The sequence below is a fragment of the Rana temporaria genome, chromosome 10, assembly GCF_905171775.1.
Source record: "Rana temporaria chromosome 10, aRanTem1.1, whole genome shotgun sequence".
Lineage (NCBI taxonomy): Eukaryota > Metazoa > Chordata > Amphibia > Anura > Ranidae > Rana > Rana temporaria.
In genome coordinates this window covers 79,992,243-80,011,177 of record NC_053498.1, presented here as the reverse complement: position 1 = coordinate 80,011,177, position 18,935 = coordinate 79,992,243, and the positions used below count along the sequence as shown (strand labels likewise).

The window sequence follows — 18,935 nt, the reverse complement described above, 5'->3', positions numbered from 1 at the left end:
ATCGCCCTAGATTCTTAACCCCTTCCCAGACAGTGTCATATGTTTAGCACTGATCACTGTATTAGTGTCACTAGTTCCCCGTAAAGTGTCAAAAGTGTCAGTTAGGCCCCATACTCACGAGCAAACATGTCTGCTGAAACTGGCCCGCAGGCCAGTTTCAGCAGACATGTTTGGTCGTGTGTGGGCGCGAGCGGGCCGAATTCCAGCAAACATTTGCCCGCCGGGCCTTTTCCCAGCAGACAAATATTCCTGGACTTGTTTTAAAACAGTCCGCTGGAATTCTGCCCGCTCGGACATGTACGGTCGTCAGTACAGACCTACCGTACATGTCCAGGCGCCCGCCGTCCCTCGCATGCGTCGAATGACTTCGACGCATGCGTGGAAGCATTTTAAAGGCGGGCCGCCCACGTCGCCGCGTCATTGTCGCGGCGACACCGCGTCATCGACGCGGCGACACCGCGGACACGCCCCGCGTATTGTTTACGCGCGGACTTCTGTACGATGGTGTGTACAACCATCGTACAGAAGCCCTCTGGCAGACATGTATGGTGAAAACGGTCCGACGGACCGCTTTCACCATACATGTTTGGTCGTGAGTACCCGGCCTTAGAGTTCAATTGTCTGCTGCAAAATTACAGTCCCACTATAAGTCGCTAATTGCCACCATTACTAGTATAAAAATAATCCAGAATATTTCCCATAGTTTGTAGACGCTATAACATTCGTGTAAACCAATCAATATACGCTTATTTGGGCTTTTTTGTTACCAAAAACATGTAGAAGAATACATATTGGTCTACACTTGAAGAATTGAAGAAATTCAATTATTTTTTATTTTATTTTTTATTGGATGCGTTTTATAGCAGAAAGTAAAAAAATATTGTTGGAGTTTTTTTGTTTATAAAAAAAACGCAGTGGTGATCTAATACCACCAAAAGAAAGTACTATTTGTGTGAAAAATTACATAAATATTATTTGGTTACAGCGTTGCTTGATCACACAGTTGTCAGTTAAATAACGCAGTGCCGTATCGCAAAAAGTGGCCTGGTCATAAAGGAGGGTAAATCTTTTGGAGGCCAAGTGGTTAAAAATGTCTCCTATATATAATGCAAACATCTGAGCTTTTGAAATACTCTGTCTTATGTTTGGTAACATTATATTGAAAACAAAAAAAATAATGACAAAGTGTCCCTCATTAATTAGCAAATTTCAAAGCAACCAAACGGTTAACATGTCATGCAAGAGAAACTGAGACTCAACATCTCTTCAGCCCACTGGCAAAAGCAGTAGTGCTGGTCAGTAAAACTGGCAGGGAACCAGAATGTACACTTAGGAAGATAGATTGAAGTCACTTTCAGAAACAGACACACAACAGCACAAGCCAACCAAACGCACACGTCTGCTCTTCACGTGAAAAGGTGAGGAAATGGAAAGTCGACAATTCTGTTTCATTTTTTATGTAAATGTTTAATGATGATCTAGTGAAAAAAAAAAAAAAAAAAATGTTCATACTTGTAGGAAAATGATGTTAGCAAACAGCAGGATGTTTTAGAACGCACTTTGTCATAAAAGATTTAATACATTGCAAAAAATGTTTTACATTTCATTTGACCGTAGCGATGTTCTAAGAGAATGATAGCAATGTTCTAACAGGATGATTCATATGTAAAATATGTAATAAAGAGACTTTATTCTAAAGCCACTTTAAAATTGCTACTGTATATCGACTGAACCATTTGCATCTAAATTATATATAAGGTTTAGCATGCTTTGCTGGATTGTTACACTTTATAACATGAACTAGACAATATAATATAGACTAGAAAAGAAAAATGTGATGATGTTAGCTAGCGAGAGTTCCAAGGTTCTATGTGTACTTGAGTCTCTTGATCAAACATGACATTATGTCTAATGAAGAGCCCTCCAAAAAGTAGCTTCAAATGCTTGCAACTTAAATCTACTACTTAACTAATGATGGTATCATTTTACTTCTACATTTTTCCTTCTTCTACAAGTGACTAACAAGATACAAGTATTTGCGGTTGAAATTAACCTCAGAAAGCTGCTGATCAAGGTCACACTATGATCTTGATGACCACTAATTAATAATCAATGAAATCTGGATGAGATTTGTTTCATTTTATTCTTCATACATTTATTTTACACCGGAGTAATATAAGGTGTTTTGAATGATTTTCCATACATAAAACACATTTGTATCTTTTTGATACCTTTGATTAAAAGGTATACAAATCATAAACAAAAATACACACCAGACTGCTACAGTAATAAATAGTATACAACTGCACAAAACTGCATACAACCCAGGGAAAATGATTTTATTAAATGGATAGATTAAAGCGTGTCACCTGGTTTAGTTTGTTTAGGTTCTATATTATACTATACTATACTATAACATTAATATTCCTACTTAATTGTTCTCATAAATTCATGCTGTAAAGCTTCTTATGTAAAAAGGGTTATTATTTGTTTTTCTTTTTGGGCAAAAAGACTTTCAGAGATTTTTTTTTATTTGACATTCTATGTATAGTGCATTTTAGACAAGCGTCCTCCGATCTCGAAAAACAATGATGCAAACTATTAATGTTTACAAGGATTCTGATCAAAAATTCCTTTCTGCCAAGCTCATTTTTTTAACTGGTATTGGTCAACAATTTTTTTTACTACATACAGCTGCAAACTTTTTGCATCATATGACAAAAAGGCTATGTGTATCACAAACATGATAAAAGTATTGTTTAAATTCTCTGTATTTGTTTAAAAATAAGTTACATTTTTTAAAGGATCCTCAAGTCTAGTTGCATATTTACAAGTATTTCATTTATTTCAATAGTGATGTAAGGATCCTGCACTATGCGTTAGTTTCGCTAGCTTAAATTTAGTACTGTTGGGCTTTAGTCAGCCTGAGTTCTATTTGGTAGTTCTCCTTGTCTCAGGATCTTTTTAAATGAATGCCTCGTACACACAGCCGGACTTTCCGAGAAAAAAGTCAGACAGGCTTTTTTTCTCGGAAAGTCCGACCGTGTGTAGCCTCCATCAGACTTTTTGGTCGGAAGTCCGACGGACCTTAGAGATTCTGTTCTCTTTTTGTCCGTCGGACTTCCAACCGGCTCACGGCAGACTTTTGCACGGTCAAAAGTCCGCCTGTGTGTACGAGGCATAAGTGTTATTATTTGGCTTTTCCTGCTATTAGGGAGCATCCTATGGAAATAGCATAAGAAGATTTAGTAACCGGAGTTATGAATTTTCTCCCTGGCCAATCACTAGGAGGTTCATTGCCAGTGGTGCATGCTGGACAAGGATATAAATATTTAGGAATGACCTTGGAAAGTTATTTTTCCTCCCACGCTTTGCCTGGGGAGGGTGTATTTTGCTGCTGATGTTTCTTATGCCTCATAGGCTAGCTGCCTGAGGAGGGTGTACTGTGCTACAGAGACACTGGGACCAGAAGCTTCCTGCTTTCCTGCTAGAGGGTATATCCAGGGGAAGCAGTGTAGGAAAGTGATTACCTGGATTAGAGCACCAGGGTTAACACATATTCTGATGGACATTAACCACTTGAAGACTAGGGGCTAGATTCACGTAGATCGGCGCATCTTTAGAGCGGTGTAGCGCATCTCATATGCGCTACGCCGATGTAACATAGAGAGGCAAGAACAGTATTCACAAAGCACTTGCTCCCTTTGTTGCGCCGGCGTAACGTAAATTGGCCGGCCTAAGCCCGCCTAATTCAAAGTAGGAAGGAAGTGGGCGTGATCTATTAAAATGAAGAGTGACCCCATGCAAATGAAAGGCCGAACGAATGGCGCATGCATGCTCAGAATCACGTTGCATATACTCCCTAAGATACGACGGCTCAATGCCTACGACGTGAACGTAACCTACGCCCAGCCCCATTCACGTACGACTTACGTAAACGGCGTAGATTACAGCGACGGGCGCAAGTACGTTCGTGAATCGGCGTATCTCGGTCATTTGAATATTCGACGCGTAAATCAATGGAAGCGCCCCTTGCGGCCAGCGTAAATATGCGCCCAGGCTCCGACGGCGTAGGAAACTTACGTCGGTCGGATGAAGCCACAATTCAGGCGTATCTAGCTTTAAGAATCAGGCACATAGATACGACGGCGCATCTGTGCACTTACACGGCGTATATAAAAATACGTCAGCGTAAGTGCTTTAAGAATCCGGGCCTAGGACTTTTCTGGAAATCTTTGCTTAAAAGTTTAAATCTGTATTTTTTGTTAGAAAATTACTTACAACCCCCAAAAATGATATACTTTTTTTTCTTAGCAGAGACCCTAGAGAATAAAATGGCATTCATTGCAATATTTTATGTCACACAGTATTTGCCCAGCGGTATTTCAAATGCATTTTTTGGGGAAAAAATACACTTTAATTAATAAATAAAAACACAATATTTACCCCAATTTTTTGTATAATGTGAAAGATGATGTTTCGCCAGGTATAACCTTTCATGCTTTAAAATTGCGCATACTCGTGGAATGGCGACAAACTTTGGTACTTAAAAATCTCCATAGACAACACTTTAAAAATGTTTACAAATCACCTGTTTAAAGTTACAGAGGAGGACTTGTGCTAGAATTATTGCTCTTGCTCTAATGTTTGCGGTGATACCTCACATGTGTGGTTTGAACACTGGCCCAGATTCAAGAAGCACTTGCGCCCGCGCAACCATAGGTTACGCAGCGCAAGTGCTTACTTGCTCCGGTGTAACGAGTGCTCCTGATTCAGGAACCTCGTTACACCGACTGCAGGCTAAAATCTGCGCGGCATAAGGCTCTTATGCCTCGCAGATTTTAGGCTGCATTCTTGTGGGGGCCGCTCCCATTGTGTATCAGCGTGTAGTATGCAAATTGCATACTACCACTGATTCACAAGCTTGCGCGGGCCCCGTGCAAGCCAGGTACGGAGTTTCCGTACGGCTACTTTTAGCGCAAGGCTGCCCCTTCTAATAGTAGGGGCAGCCAATGCTAAAGTATAGCCGGCCTTCCCGCGCCGCGAAATTTGAATTTCACGGCGTTTGCGTAAGTGAAACGTGAATGGCGCTGGACGCCTTCACGTTCACTTAGAAGCAAATGATGTCCTTGCGACGTCATTTGCCGCAATGCACGTCGGGAAAGTTTCCCGACGGAGCATGCGCTGTACGCTCGGCGCGGGAGCGCGCCTAATTTAAATGATTCCCGCCCCCGGCGGGATCATTTAACTTGCGTGCGCTTACGCCGGGCAAATTTGCCGGCGCGCCCTCGCAATTCACGGAGCTACTGCTCCGTGAATCGAGGGCAGCGCAAAATATTTGCGGGGGCGCAGGGCAAAATCGTTGCCCTGCTCCCCTGCAAATATCGCGCAATTCTACTTGAATCTGGGCCAGTGTTTACATATGCTTGCGTGACGTACTTTAAAAAAATCCCATTTATTTTCATAAAAAAAATTATATTGCTTTTATTCCTATTACAAGGAATATAAACATCCCTTGTAATAGAAATAATGATGACAGGTCCTCTTAATTGAGAGATCTGGGGTAAAAAAGACCCCAAATCCTTAATTTGCCATTAGCAAAATAATTTTTTTTTTTTTGGACTTTTGCTTAAAAAAAAAAACCTTAAAAAATGATTTACTATGGCCCGGGATGTCAGCTGTCACTCTGGTCCTCCAAGGGCATAGAGATTAGTGGTGGCCATCTTGGCTTCACTCTTCTCCATACCCAGCTACCACTAGCATTGCATCGCTCCCGGGCTGCAGCCTTACCGCCGCTTCTAAAAGTGATCCTGCGTGGCCACTTTTATCTGACATTAAAACAGCTATAGTAAAAAAATACTAGGGCTGTTACTGATTTTTCTGTTAGATTAATCGTTTTTTTTTTTAATTGATTAATCGACTAATTTTTCGATTAATTATAACGCACATACAGATCCAACTACTTTTAGCTGATCTCCTTGGAGATAAAATCTATGTAACTACATAAACTGTAAAAATGGTGCGAGTAATACCAAATGGTACCAAAAGCAGTCATAAAAACATGTAGCTAAGTATGATACTGGTATAAAAATGTGTACAACGATTCCACTGCTGAATCCAGATGAGGAGAGGTTAACATCAGTCCGTCGGCATGTAGTAGTCCCATGAAGGGAACTATCACAACTGCCAGTGGATGGTTGTAGAATCCCAGGTTGATAGAGGGAAGTGATAGAGGGAAGTGTAACAGCCCTTGCGTGTGGCAGATAGTGAGGTCCCGCCGGCATGCAGATATGAAGGCACAGCAAAGGAGCCCTTCAGATGGACACCGCAAGCCCCGCCGGTGTCCGTGATGTCACTGGATCTCCGACGGAACTCCCTGAAGGCCCAGAAGCCGTCGGAGAGGTGAGTACCGATCAAAAGAATTTTAATTGATCAAAAAGATTTTGATCGATCAAAAAAATTAAAGATTAATTGATTAATTAAAAGTTAATTTGCACAGCCCTAAAAATTACCTCTGTATTTACTGTCAAACAAACAACGTACTTTTACTATGGGCTGGTCGGCAAGTGGAGCTCTAATGGTTCATCCAAGGGGCAAGCCTGCTGACTAGAAGCATCTCTACAGTCTGAATTCTACAAAGGGCCAATCTGGCTTAATGATTCTTTTTCTATATTGATGGTAAGTTTATTGAGCTTAATAAACTCTGATAAACTTTCCTAAAGTGACTGGCACTCCTTTCTTCCACCCAAAAACAGTCAAGAATTCACTAATTGCAGTGATGGTAGGGTGGTGCAACATAGTGTTTGTATAAGTTCTAAAATGTACCTTCATATAATCTTTACACAATCTCCTGCTCAGCAGAAGTCAGGGTAGTGAGTTAGCGGTGTTGCTCTGTGGATTAATTTTGGGCACAGGAAGGTGCAGGAGGAGGAGTTTAGCTAGCTAATAAATGGAGGATGCATTGCAAGGACCTCAGCATTGTAATGGTGCTCTTTTACAGACCAAAGAAAAGCGCAGGTGGCACAACAAAGCTGCTTTAAGGGTGGCACGCTGATGCCCATGCCATACAGAAGATACTGTATATATGAATAAAAAGATCACCTGAGTATTACAATATATTGTTTATTATAGTAATCCTTGGTTTTGCCCATGGAGGAAGAGGTTTGCTTAACCTTCCATGTTCCTATCTGCACATACCTTTCTTTCACTCCCTTCACCACTCCTATTGGCTGACAGAAGCAAAGAGATTTGTCTTTGCTCCTGGCAGCCAATAGCAGCAGAGAGGGTGTGAAGGAAACTGACACTCATAAATATGGCATGCATGTGACTTACTTTCCTTCCTTCCCTCCTGCCTATGTGACAGTGCCGGTACTGACTGATTGTCAGAGTATTGTCACATGGGGCAAGGATAGATTTAAATAACCTGTATAAGATCTGATCCATGACTTGGAGTTTAGATATAGCCTCCACTCTTCACTAGTGTTGCTCACGAATATTCGCATTGCGAATATTCGACTCGAATATAGCATATTCGAGAAATCGCGCTATATTTCGAATTTCGCGGTGAATATTCGCAATTCCGAATATTCGCATTTTTTCAATTTGATTTTTAAAACAGATCACATCCTATCGACGTCTAAAAGCATTGCTGGTATGATTAGAGACCCTGGGCCGAGTAGCTAAGCTGAGGCGATCCTATTATGTTGCCAAATTGAAAAAAAAAAAATTGCGATTTTTCGCTATTGCGAATGCGAAAATGATTGCGAATTTTCGATAACTGTGGTAGGAGAACTCTGATTGTCTCTGATGCAAAAGGGGGGGGCTTTGTGTATGTGTATGTTATGAATATTTGTATGTTTGATATTATTATTTTTTGTAAGAAGGAAAAAATTGCGCATACCTTAAAAAAGGGGAGAATACAGCAGCAACTCAAAAATGTTATACAACATAAATTAATACAAGACAGAAAATGGAGTCGCTCTACAAGAATAAAAAATATGTCTAGTGACAAGACATGTGGGCAAATTATAAAATAAGCAAGCGCAAATAACTTGTGAAATACACAGTGAAACAAATATATAAAGAAATATAGTCCCAATAATAGAAAAATAATCTTTCATAAAAATGTCTTTGATATGTGAAGTGAAAAAAAGTCCAAAGCATGCAGCATGAACGTGTTCAATCTTTAAGGTGTTTGATTGACAAACGGCTGTGACAGATGGATAGAGTAAAGAATCACCACCAATGCAAAACACTTTTTATTTTCTATTGTAAAATATCAAGAATATTCTGAGCCAATCAGAGTGCTCCTTCCGCATTTGCCGAATATTCGCAATTATTTTGTATTGTAAAATATCAAGAATATTCTGAGCCAATCAGAGTGCTCCTTCTGCATTTGCCGAATATTCGCAATTATTTTGTATTGTAAAATATCAAGAATATTCTGAGCCAATCAGAGTGCTCCTTCCGCATTTGCCGAATATTCGCAATTATTTTGTATTGTAAAATATCACGAATATTCTGAGCCAATCAGAGTGCTCCTACAGCATTTGTCGAAATTGCGCAGTAAATATCGCATTCGCATGTTGCGATATTTCGATAAAATATCACGAATATTCTGAGCCAATCAGAGTGCTCCTACCGCAGTTATCAAAAAATCGCAATTATTTTCGCATTCGCAATAGCGAAAAATCGCAATCATTTACTTTCGATAAAATATCACGAATATTCGAATTTAGCGAATATATCTCGAATATTCGAATATATATTCGAGATATATCGCGAAATCGAATATGGCATATTCTGCTCAACACTACTCTTCACTTCCTGCAGCTGGGTGGAGAGGCAGGAGGGCAAAGGAGGGTAAGTCTATGCCATTAGGGTGGGGGAAGTTAAGGGAACCTCCTGTTTTCCCCTTCATGTCCAAGAACAGGTGCACTTTAAAGTGGACATGGTTTTAAAATAAGCAGCTGAAATTGCAAAGTATAACCAGTTAACATTTTCACCTAGTTATCTTGCAGTGGGACAACAACTTATGTGCAGTCAAGTGTTTGATACCCTTGCCACTTTAATCAGTCCTCCTTTGTGGCAAAGTACACACAAGAACAAAACCCAGGCTTCTTCTTTTACATGGGGGTGGGCATGATGTAGGTAAAGCATTACATTTCTTTGATGTGCCACAGTACGTTTTGTTGTTTCTTTTAATTTGTTTCTGGAAGGATTCCAGGTGCTTTTTTTTTTTTTTATTGTACTGGAGGCCGGTGCAATTGTTTATTAATTTTTGATGCGTTTTACCACATTCTAGTACAGTTCTGTGCAAGAAAAAAAACAAGAAAAAAGCAGCATGTTGTACTTATTTTCTGCAAAAGGCACTGGAACGCAGTGCACTTTTGTGAACTATACCATTGGAACTCATATAACCTACTTTGCTTGAGTTTTTGATGTGGAAGAAAAAGCACTGCACTACATGTGGTGTCAACGGGTCCTGAAACAAACATAATAATTGTTATGCGTTTAAGTGTCAGTCACCTGTCAAATCTGTTTTGCAATTTCAAATTATGATTGATAATATATCAAACTGCGAGAAAATAAGTTACACAGCACAGATATTTAGAAAGCAATCCCACCCCACATGTGAGGAGCTTTATGATATCTTGCAGATACCTGCAATAAGGTAAACAGATGAAAGTAGATCTGCAATGACATAAATATGTGACTGCCATTGTAGTTTCTCGGGTGTGGGCTTTGCAGCTCTGGATCCCAAAGTGTTTGGTTTATGTATGTAGCACTGTCCCCATAAGGCTTGCTCAGGGTTGACTTGGGCCTCTTTCTGGGTACCTGCAGCTGGTTACTAAGGGTTTCCACTTTGGTTGCTAGGGGTTTCCACTTTGTCCCACCCTTACTCCGGCTGTTGCTCATTACTCAATGACCAGTCCAGGGTAATTGGGTTTTTGTTTTTTATTTTGGAACTTGGATGGGAGAAGGGATTAGTGGGATACTCCAACTGGAACTATTCACACTATTCACAATGGATAAGGACAACTCTCACTTGGCCCCACCTCCACGGAGGAGAGGGCAGCCACACCCTCCCTTCTGGACTCTGTTCCCCAGCTCAACTAACTCTGGGTATATGTACCCTGGGCTTATATACAGTATTCCAACATGCAATGCAGCACTTTTCCTCTGCCCATTGCCAGGACTGTAACAAAGCCTGTCAGGTCCCCTCCCACTGTCCAATATGCCTCCCTATTGGACCAGTGAGGGACAGTCAAACAAGCTGAGCTGGACCAGAGTACAATGAGCAGACCTAGCCAATAGATCCTGCTCTCTTGTAGGCAGGGAGCACTCTAAGTTTTACCTTACCATCATCCAGGTAAGCAGAAAGACCTCTTGCACCTACCTAGGAGGGTGCTAAACTTAAAAAGCGTCCATAGGGTAATTGCAGTGTGAGGCTACTCTTATGCCGCATACACACGATCGGAAATTCCAACAACAAATGTTCGATGTGAGCTTTTGGTCAGAAATTCCGACCATGTGTAGGCTCCATCGGACATTGGTTCTCAAATTTTCCCACAAAAAAAGTTCTTGTCGGAAATTCCGATCGTCTGTATGCAATTCCAACGCACAAAAATCCTACCCATGATCGGATTAATTTAACTTAATTTTTCTCGGCTTGTTGTAGTGTTGTACGTCACCACGTGTTTGACGTTCGGAAATTTCATTTGACTGACCGTGTGTAAGCAACACAAGTTTGAGCCAAAATTCTGTCTGAAAAAAATCCACGGTTTTGTTGTCAGAATTTCCGACCGTGTATATGCGGCAGTAGACCATAAAATACATATGATACAGAAGAATGAGAGCACCACACTACTACCTTAACGTCCAAATATGCCATTTTTGTGACAAATTTCTGTCTCAAAGACAGAGAAGGTATTCAGCGAGGGGGACTCGTCATGTTTGGAAGAATAAAAATGCTGACTATGACCCTAAGAACACCATCCCTACAGTCAAGCACAGAGGTTGAAACATGATGCTTTGGGGCTGTTTCTCTGCTAAATGTATAAGCCAACTTTGCTGCATCAATGGGCTAATGGATGGGGCCATGTATTGTAAAATCTTGAACGAGAACCTTCTTCCCTCAGCCAGACCACTAACTATGGGTTGCGGATGGGTCTTCCAGCATGACAATGACTCAAAACATACCACCAAGGCAACAAAGCTGTGGCTCAAGAAGAAGCAAATTAAGGGCATGGAGTGGCCTAGTCAATCTCCAGACCTTAATCCTATAGAAATGTTGTGGAGGGAGCTGAAACTTTGAGTTGCCAAGAGACAGCCAAGAAACCTTAAGGCCTCGTACACACCACCGGATCTATCCGCTGGGATTTATCCGCAGATCAGTTCCAGTGGATAGATCCGGTGGTGTGTACGTCCGAGCGGATATTTTTCCGCGGATATTTTTCCGGCCGATGGATTTTCAGCGGATATAAATTTCTTAGCATGCTAAGAAATCTATCCGCTGGAATCCTGTCCAGCGGATTGATCCGGTGGTCTGTACAGACTCACCGGATCAATCCGTCCGCTCCTCTCCCTCGCATGCGTCGTAATGATTTGACGCATGCGTGGAAGTCTTTATCTTCCAGCATCGCGCACGTCGCCGCGTCATCATCGAGGACCGTTTCCAGCGGATAATCCTCTCGTGTGTACGGGGCCTAAGGATTTAAAGAAGATCTGTAAAGAAGAGTGGACCAAAATCCCTCCTGAGATGTGTGCAAACCTGGTAACCAACTACAAGAAACATCTTATCCCTGTGCTTGCCAGCAAGGGTTTCTCCACCAAGTACTAAGTCGTGTTTTGCTTGGGGATCAAATGCTTATTTTACTCACTGAACTGCAACTCACTTTAGAGCATGTGTTTTTTTTCTGGATTTTTAATTGATACTGTATTCTGTCTCTATCATTTAATATGCACCTATGACAAAAATTGCAGACCCATCATTTCTTTGTAAATGGGCAAACGTACAAAATCTGCAGGGGATAAAATTATTATTTTCCTCACTGTACTTGTTTGCACATTAACAGCCTGACTGCTGTGCTCTAGGTGCCCTAAAGACCTGACTGCTGGACTGTATATGCAATGTTGTACATTAGGTAGTCCTGACCGTGCACCTATATGTTACATAGTCACGACTGCTGCACTTATACGCTGTGTTGCACAACACATATATATGATCATACTGATACACCGGCTTTATCACTTTGTGAGTCACTGGCCCAGAACAAGTATAAAGTCACAAATCCTTGTCTGAAAAGTTGTTTCAGGTTAGTAATTCTGAAGTAAGTGACAGCCAGTCAAAGAGCATTTTTAGATATAAAGCCTTCATATTTATTTTTTGACAGATTTCCTTTAAATATATATAGTATATTTTTCGTGTGAACATATTTTGAACTATTATTGCAGTGTTTGAATCATCAGTGCCCTGATTACAATTAAATGCCACCAGTGCCAGAAATACTTGCCCACCACTGTCAGCAATCAATGCCAACCAGTGCCCATAATTGCCACCAACCAGTGCCCAAAAGTGCCAGCAACCAGTGCTCAAAAGTGCCAATAACTAGTGCCCACAAGTGATGCTAGTTCAGTGCTGTCCGTTGCTGGTGCCCATCAATGCCCATCACTGCTGCCCATCAATGCTCATTACTTCTGCCCATCAATGCCACCAATCGATGCCCATCAGTGCCCCTCAGTGCTGCCCATCAGTGCTGCCTATCTGTGCCCACCAGTGATGCCTCTCTGTGCCCACCAGTGATGCCTATCTGTGCCCAGTGCCCACCAATGCCACCCATCAGTGCCGCCCCTCAGTGCTGCCCATCAGTGCCACCTATCAGTGCCCATAAGTGTGGCATATTCATGCCTCCTCATCAGTGCCCATAAGTGCCGCCTCATCAGTGCCCATAATGGCTCCTCATCAGTACCCATCAGCACCCATCAGTGAAGGAGAAAAATTACTTATTTGCAAAATGTACTGACAGAAACAAAGAATAACTTTTTTTTAATTAGTGGTAATCAGGAAGGTGGTTTAGGTGTCCTGTATTGAGGTGATTAAGGCTGAGTGAACACTATTGCGAATTGGATGTGGATTCCCAGCATTCAATTTGCATGTAAGAAGATTGTGACTGGTTCTCAATGGAGCCGGTTCACACAGCTCCAGAGCGGCTCCGGAGCAAAGTGCACTGGAGTACTGTGCATTTTCTGTACCGTTTTAAGTTCAAATTCAGCCAGAAATTCGGCCTGAAATCGGACCTGAAACGATGAACAGGGACGCACCAGACCCCTGCTGTGAGCCGCTCTGTACAGCAGTGTGAACCCAGCCTTAATCATTCCCTATGAAACATTATAGGTAACGTAGTTTGTTGCCTTTTCATGGCTGTGCAAAATTTTGAGTCTTGTCATGTTCGGTATCTACAGTAGTTACTCAACCATCTTTTATATTTTACTAAAATGTATTATGGTATTATGTTTGTTTGCACTAAAAATCATTTTAATATATGTTGTCCTGAAAATATGAGTTTGATAAATAGCTAGGCAAATATCGTGTGACATAGAAAAATTTCAACTGCCCCCATTTTATTCTCCAGGGTCTATGCTTTCAGAAAATATATACTTTTAGGCCTCGTACACACGACGGGACCTGTCCGATGAAAACGGTCCGCCGGACCGTTTTCATCGGACATATCCGCTGGGATCATTTGGTCTGATGGCTGTACACACCATCAGACCAAATTCCCCGCGGACAGGATACGCGGTGACGTGGCCGCGCTGTGGCTGCGACGATGACGCGGCGACGTGCGCGACCCTGGAAGGTCAATGCTTCCACACATGCGTCGAATCACTTCGACGCATGCGGGGGATGTCCGATGAGTCGTACAGACCATCGGACAAGTCCAATGGACAGGCTTCCAGCGGACATGTTTCTTAGCATGCTAAGAAACATTTGTTCGCTGGAAACCTGTCCGCTAGGCCGGGAATCCGGTCTGGTCGGCCGTACAGACGACCGAACATGTCCGCGGAAACTGGTCCGCGGACCAGTTTCAACAGACATGTTCGGTCGTGTGTACGAGGGGGGTAATTTCTAGTAAAAAAAAAGAATTTTTACATGTGTGCAGAAATATAAAAAAATCCCTCTATTGACAAGTGGTTAAAAAGCACTGAAAAGAGACAATACATTTCCATTAAAAACTATAATTATACTCAATCTAGCAACACTCACAAATCAACTTGTGCATGTGCATTACTGTTTTTTCTTTTTTTAGCTGAATTTCTTTGCTAGTCTAGCCAACCTGTATTTAGGGGGTGTCTAATAGATTTACCTTTTACTGGATAGTAATTTGCCTAAGGCAATTTGTAACTTCTCATTTGGCTTCTCCCCTATGTTCTAGAATTGCTGCAGTACCATACTAGGTGTCACCGGCACTCAGGGCCAAAGTACTACCGTAGGATGGTAGAAAATGTTGAGTCTTTAAGTTCCTTCTGGCTCCCGCTAGTAGTTTTCTTTAGTGGTGCATGATGGGGGGAGGCTATAAAAGCTTGGAGATTGGCCAAGAGACAGGTCTCTTTCCACCAGGCCCCATCCTCAAGAGTATGTGTGCAATTGTAAGTACTGTGTAGGACTGAGTCCTATGGGTTCTAGCATGAGTTCTTCAGGCTGTCCCCTCCGGTAGAGGAGGATGCACCTTCCAAGGTGGAAGAGCCTGATGGCTGTCTGCTGGAGGGGGATCAGTGTATGCCCTTGGAGGATCTTGGCACTCCCTTGAACTAATAAAGTCTGGACTCTCTTGTTGAGAATGAAGACCTAACCCTGACCCTCTTCGTGTGAAGCAAAAAATCTTGAAAAGACTAAGTGACTGGTGCCCTTCCTTGTTGTGTGATGCTCTCCACTGTGGCCATCGAACCACCCCAAAATAAATGCTAGCCTTCTCCCTACCAGAGGATAGTCTTCTCTTCTACCCCATGCAGGAGTGGTGCTACATTTTCTTTCTGTCTCTGTGCTCTGCCTTTATTGAGTGAGTAACTTGTATAGCACTACAAATGCGAACTAAATTGCCTCAAGGTTCTGTATCCAATGTCGTTGTCCAGCAATAGACGTGTCTTAAAGGGTCACTAAAGGAATTTTTCTTTTTAGCTAAATAGCTTCCTTTACCTTACTGCAGTCCTGGTTTCATGTCCTCATTGTTCGTTTTTGCTATGATGTTGCTGTAATCCTTCTCTGTTCTGAACAGTCTGTTTCCTGATGAAAAAAGTCATGGGAGCTTTCTCTCTGTGGCACTAATCAAGGAGGTGTGATTACTGTGTGTCTTAAACCCCTCAGAACCAATCACTTTCGTTTTTCAAACCATCACTGCCCTCTATTGGCTCTGTGTCTCTGTACTTCACAGAAGCATAAAAATAGATGCATAAACGAAACTGAAACTACAGTTACATTATATGATTTATTTTTATCTATTTTTAATCATTTTTAAAAGGAATCAGTTAACTATTATGTCTCTATACCCTGTAAACAGTCATTTCAGCAAAAACATTTTTTTCCTTTACAACTCCTTTAAGTTTTTTTCTGAAGGCCACTTTTCACTTCCATCCGAATGTCTGTGAGTAGAGCGTTCCATAGTCGTGGTCCTTGGACTGTGAATCTTCGTTTTCCTTTAGATTTGTAGCGGGACTTGGGGATGTGGAGGAGCTTCTGTGGTGTGAGGTACAGAAGCTGGAAGGTACACATTAGTCTGGTTTCACTCATGTGCCAGTGAACAATCAACCAGTAATCTGTACATCCTAGGGTGACAACATTGCTCTTGTAGAGCACTGCATTCTGTCAGCATAATCACCATAGGACAGAAAGTTCCTTACTGGCAGGATTAACTGGTTGAAACAGAAGAAATTAAAGGACGCCAAGAGAAATCAGGTCCCTTAACGCTATCAATGAACGGTAAGCTATCAGGATTTTTTTTTTGAGGTGGGGGTGGAGGGGGTTTACATGCCCTTTAAGGTAAATTAAGCAGACTTTCTTATGTAAGCTGGCTGTCAGTAGCACTTCACTAATGAGTTCCACTTGTTCCTTGGAATTGCTCTTAAAAACATAATCACAAACAAGCCATATATAGCACACATATAAAAATAAAAAATGAAATATTGAATTCTGCACAGCATATAAAATGTGTATGATGGAAGATTCAATTTATAGCCCTTGCATTTTGCTAAGTGCGTAAATTAAAGATATGATATTTTTTGGCACTGAAGTTAACAGTAGTGTTATGTTGAGTGCTGATTGCATGCACAGTAGTGCACTGACATTACAGAAGACTAAGATCCCTGACCCCAGTGCCAAAACACATCCCTCATTCACAGTATACCCTGCTTTAAAGTCCAAGCCAGGACACCAAATGTTATGACATCTCAGATGCCATTTTTCCACTAACAACATGCTAAAGCTGCTAGAGAACAGAATGAGTGAATTGTCGGGAAATATGAAACCTCAACTTTACATAAAAAAAATCAAAATACAATATTTCTCAGAACTGTAAAATAATTCCCCGATTTTATCCCTTAAAATACATGTTTAAGTTTTAGTTTCTAGTTTCAAATGGTGAAATGCAAGTAACAAAATTCATGGTAATGCAAAAACTAAACAATAAGGTACTAATGCGCTAACAAAGTGCTCAACCAAAAAATATAAATAATAATATTAAAGTGCTAAAGTGTAAACAGCAGTTAAACTCCTATAGTGTTGCCAACACCCGTAGAAATGTGTATAAATATTGAAGTAGCGCTTGTTAATCTAGTGGTAAAATACTAATATATTAAATTAATAAAAGATATAAATCTAATAAGGATAAAATATAAAATGCAATACAGCAAATGGTCCAGCAAGTACTAAAAGTCTGTGTAGATATAATGTGAAATTTGATAAATATATATAAACTATATAAACAAGTCCATCATAAAGTGCATATAAAAATGTGCATAAAAAGGTGCATCCACAAAAGTATCTGATAATCCGTAAAAAAAGTATGGGCCATCGTAAGTCCGAATGTGAGCCGTCGTATCTATGCGCCTGATACTTAGAATCAGTTACGCATAGATTTTGCCAAGATACGAGGGGCGTAAGTCTCCTGCGCCGTTGTATCTTGGGTGTATATTTACGGTGGCCGCAAGGGGCGCTTCCGTAGATTTACGCGTCGAATATGTAAATTAGGTAGATACGCCGATTCACGAACGTACTTGCGCCAGCTACGCTGTTTACGTTAGGCTTACGTCTGCCGTAAAGTTACCCCTGCTATATGAGGCGCAGCAAATGCAAAGTATGGACGTCGGCAAGCGTATCTTTTTACGTCGTTTACGTAAGTCGTACGTGAATGGGGCTATGCGTAGGTTACGTTCACATCACAGGCATTGGGCCTGACGTATCTTATGGAGTAAATTTAACGTCATACTGAGCATGTGCGCACATGCGCCATTCGTTAGGTGCTTCATTTACGTGGGATCACGATTCATTTTCATACAACACGCCCCCTACCAGCCTATTTTGAATTAGGCGGGCTTACGCCGGCCAATTTACGCTACGCCGCCGCAAATTACGGAGCAAGCGCTTTGTGAATACTGCACTTGCCTGTCCAAGTTGCGGAGGCGTAGCGTTAATAGGATACGATACGCCCGCACAAAGATATGGCCAGATACGTGAATCTGGCCCTATGTGTATATAATCAGTCTTTAACACAGCAGAAATGTTAAAGATGTAAACAAGATAGGAAGAGGGGGAAATGGGTGGGTAAGGGTGTCCAGGTCTGTCAGTCTATACAGACATCGAAGAAATAATCCTTGTATCCTCCCCGGGTAGTACCAGCCTCTCTGTATAAAAGCAGAAAAATAAAAACCGCCCGTACAGAGCTTGTATAAAATCCTGCAGCAGCGCTGCAAACCCCTGGTTTGATGTGTATGCTGTGTGTGATGACTTGATCAAAAGAATCAATAATATGTGCTCCAATCACCAATCAGGAATTCACCACGTGGGGGGATATGGGGTCCCCTTCGGGGAAAGCACTCACCAGATGGTTACTTTAAAACCGCGTTACAATATAATATGTCACTGGCAGATGGTGGATTGGAACAGCATACCCCTTTCCTCGATCACCGTATAGATTTTTCACTCTCCAGGTAATAGCAGTTTATGTAAGGGAAGAAAACATCCACATAGCGCAATATAGTTTTTGATAATATTTAATGTTACCCAAAAACATACATGCGTATCCCCTTTAAAAACATGCGTACCAGATAAGTAAAATAGTCAGGCAAAATATAAAATTGGTATGGGTGTTTATGCCACTCTCACTGTTTCTTGGGACCCCTGAAGACCGCTTGGATATCCTTCCTGTAGCTTGCTTCCTGGTTCCCTCAACGAGTGGAGCGCAAAACGTCACTTCCGGTTTGGATGCTGGATAGCAGCGCTCTGACGTTTCGTCCGTTCGGACTTCCTCTTAGAGCGTCCTACGCTACGTTAGACGCTCTAAGAGGAAGTCCGAATGGACGAAACGTCAGAGCGCTGCTATCCAGCATCCAAACCGGAAGTGACGTTTTGCGCTCCACTCGTTGAGGGAACCAGGAAGCAAGCTACAGGAAGGATATCCAAGCGGTCTTCAGGGGTCCCAAGAAACAGTGAGAGTGGCATAAACACCCATACCAATTTTATATTTTGCCTGACTATTTTACTTATCTGGTACGCATGTTTTTAAAGGGGATACGCATGTATGTTTTTGGGTAACATTAAATATTATCAAAAACTATATTGCGCTATGTGGATGTTTTCTTCCCTTACATAAACTGCTATTACCTGGAGAGTGAAAAATCTATACGGTGATCGAGGAAAGGGGTATGCTGTTCCAATCCACCAT

General features: G+C 41.6%; 1 protein-coding gene across 1 annotated transcript in view; it reads left to right on the top strand.

Annotated features, from left to right (window-relative positions):
• Positions 1–1,280: 1,280 nt before the first annotated feature.
• LOC120915226 (serine/threonine-protein kinase SBK2-like) overlaps positions 1,281–18,935 on the top strand; it is a 119,660-nt gene continuing 102,005 nt past the window's right edge. Inside the window, exon 1 of the mRNA XM_040325557.1 lies at positions 1,281–1,418. The gene's annotated coding sequence lies outside the window, so the exon portion shown is untranslated. The remainder of the gene's footprint in view (positions 1,419–18,935) is intronic.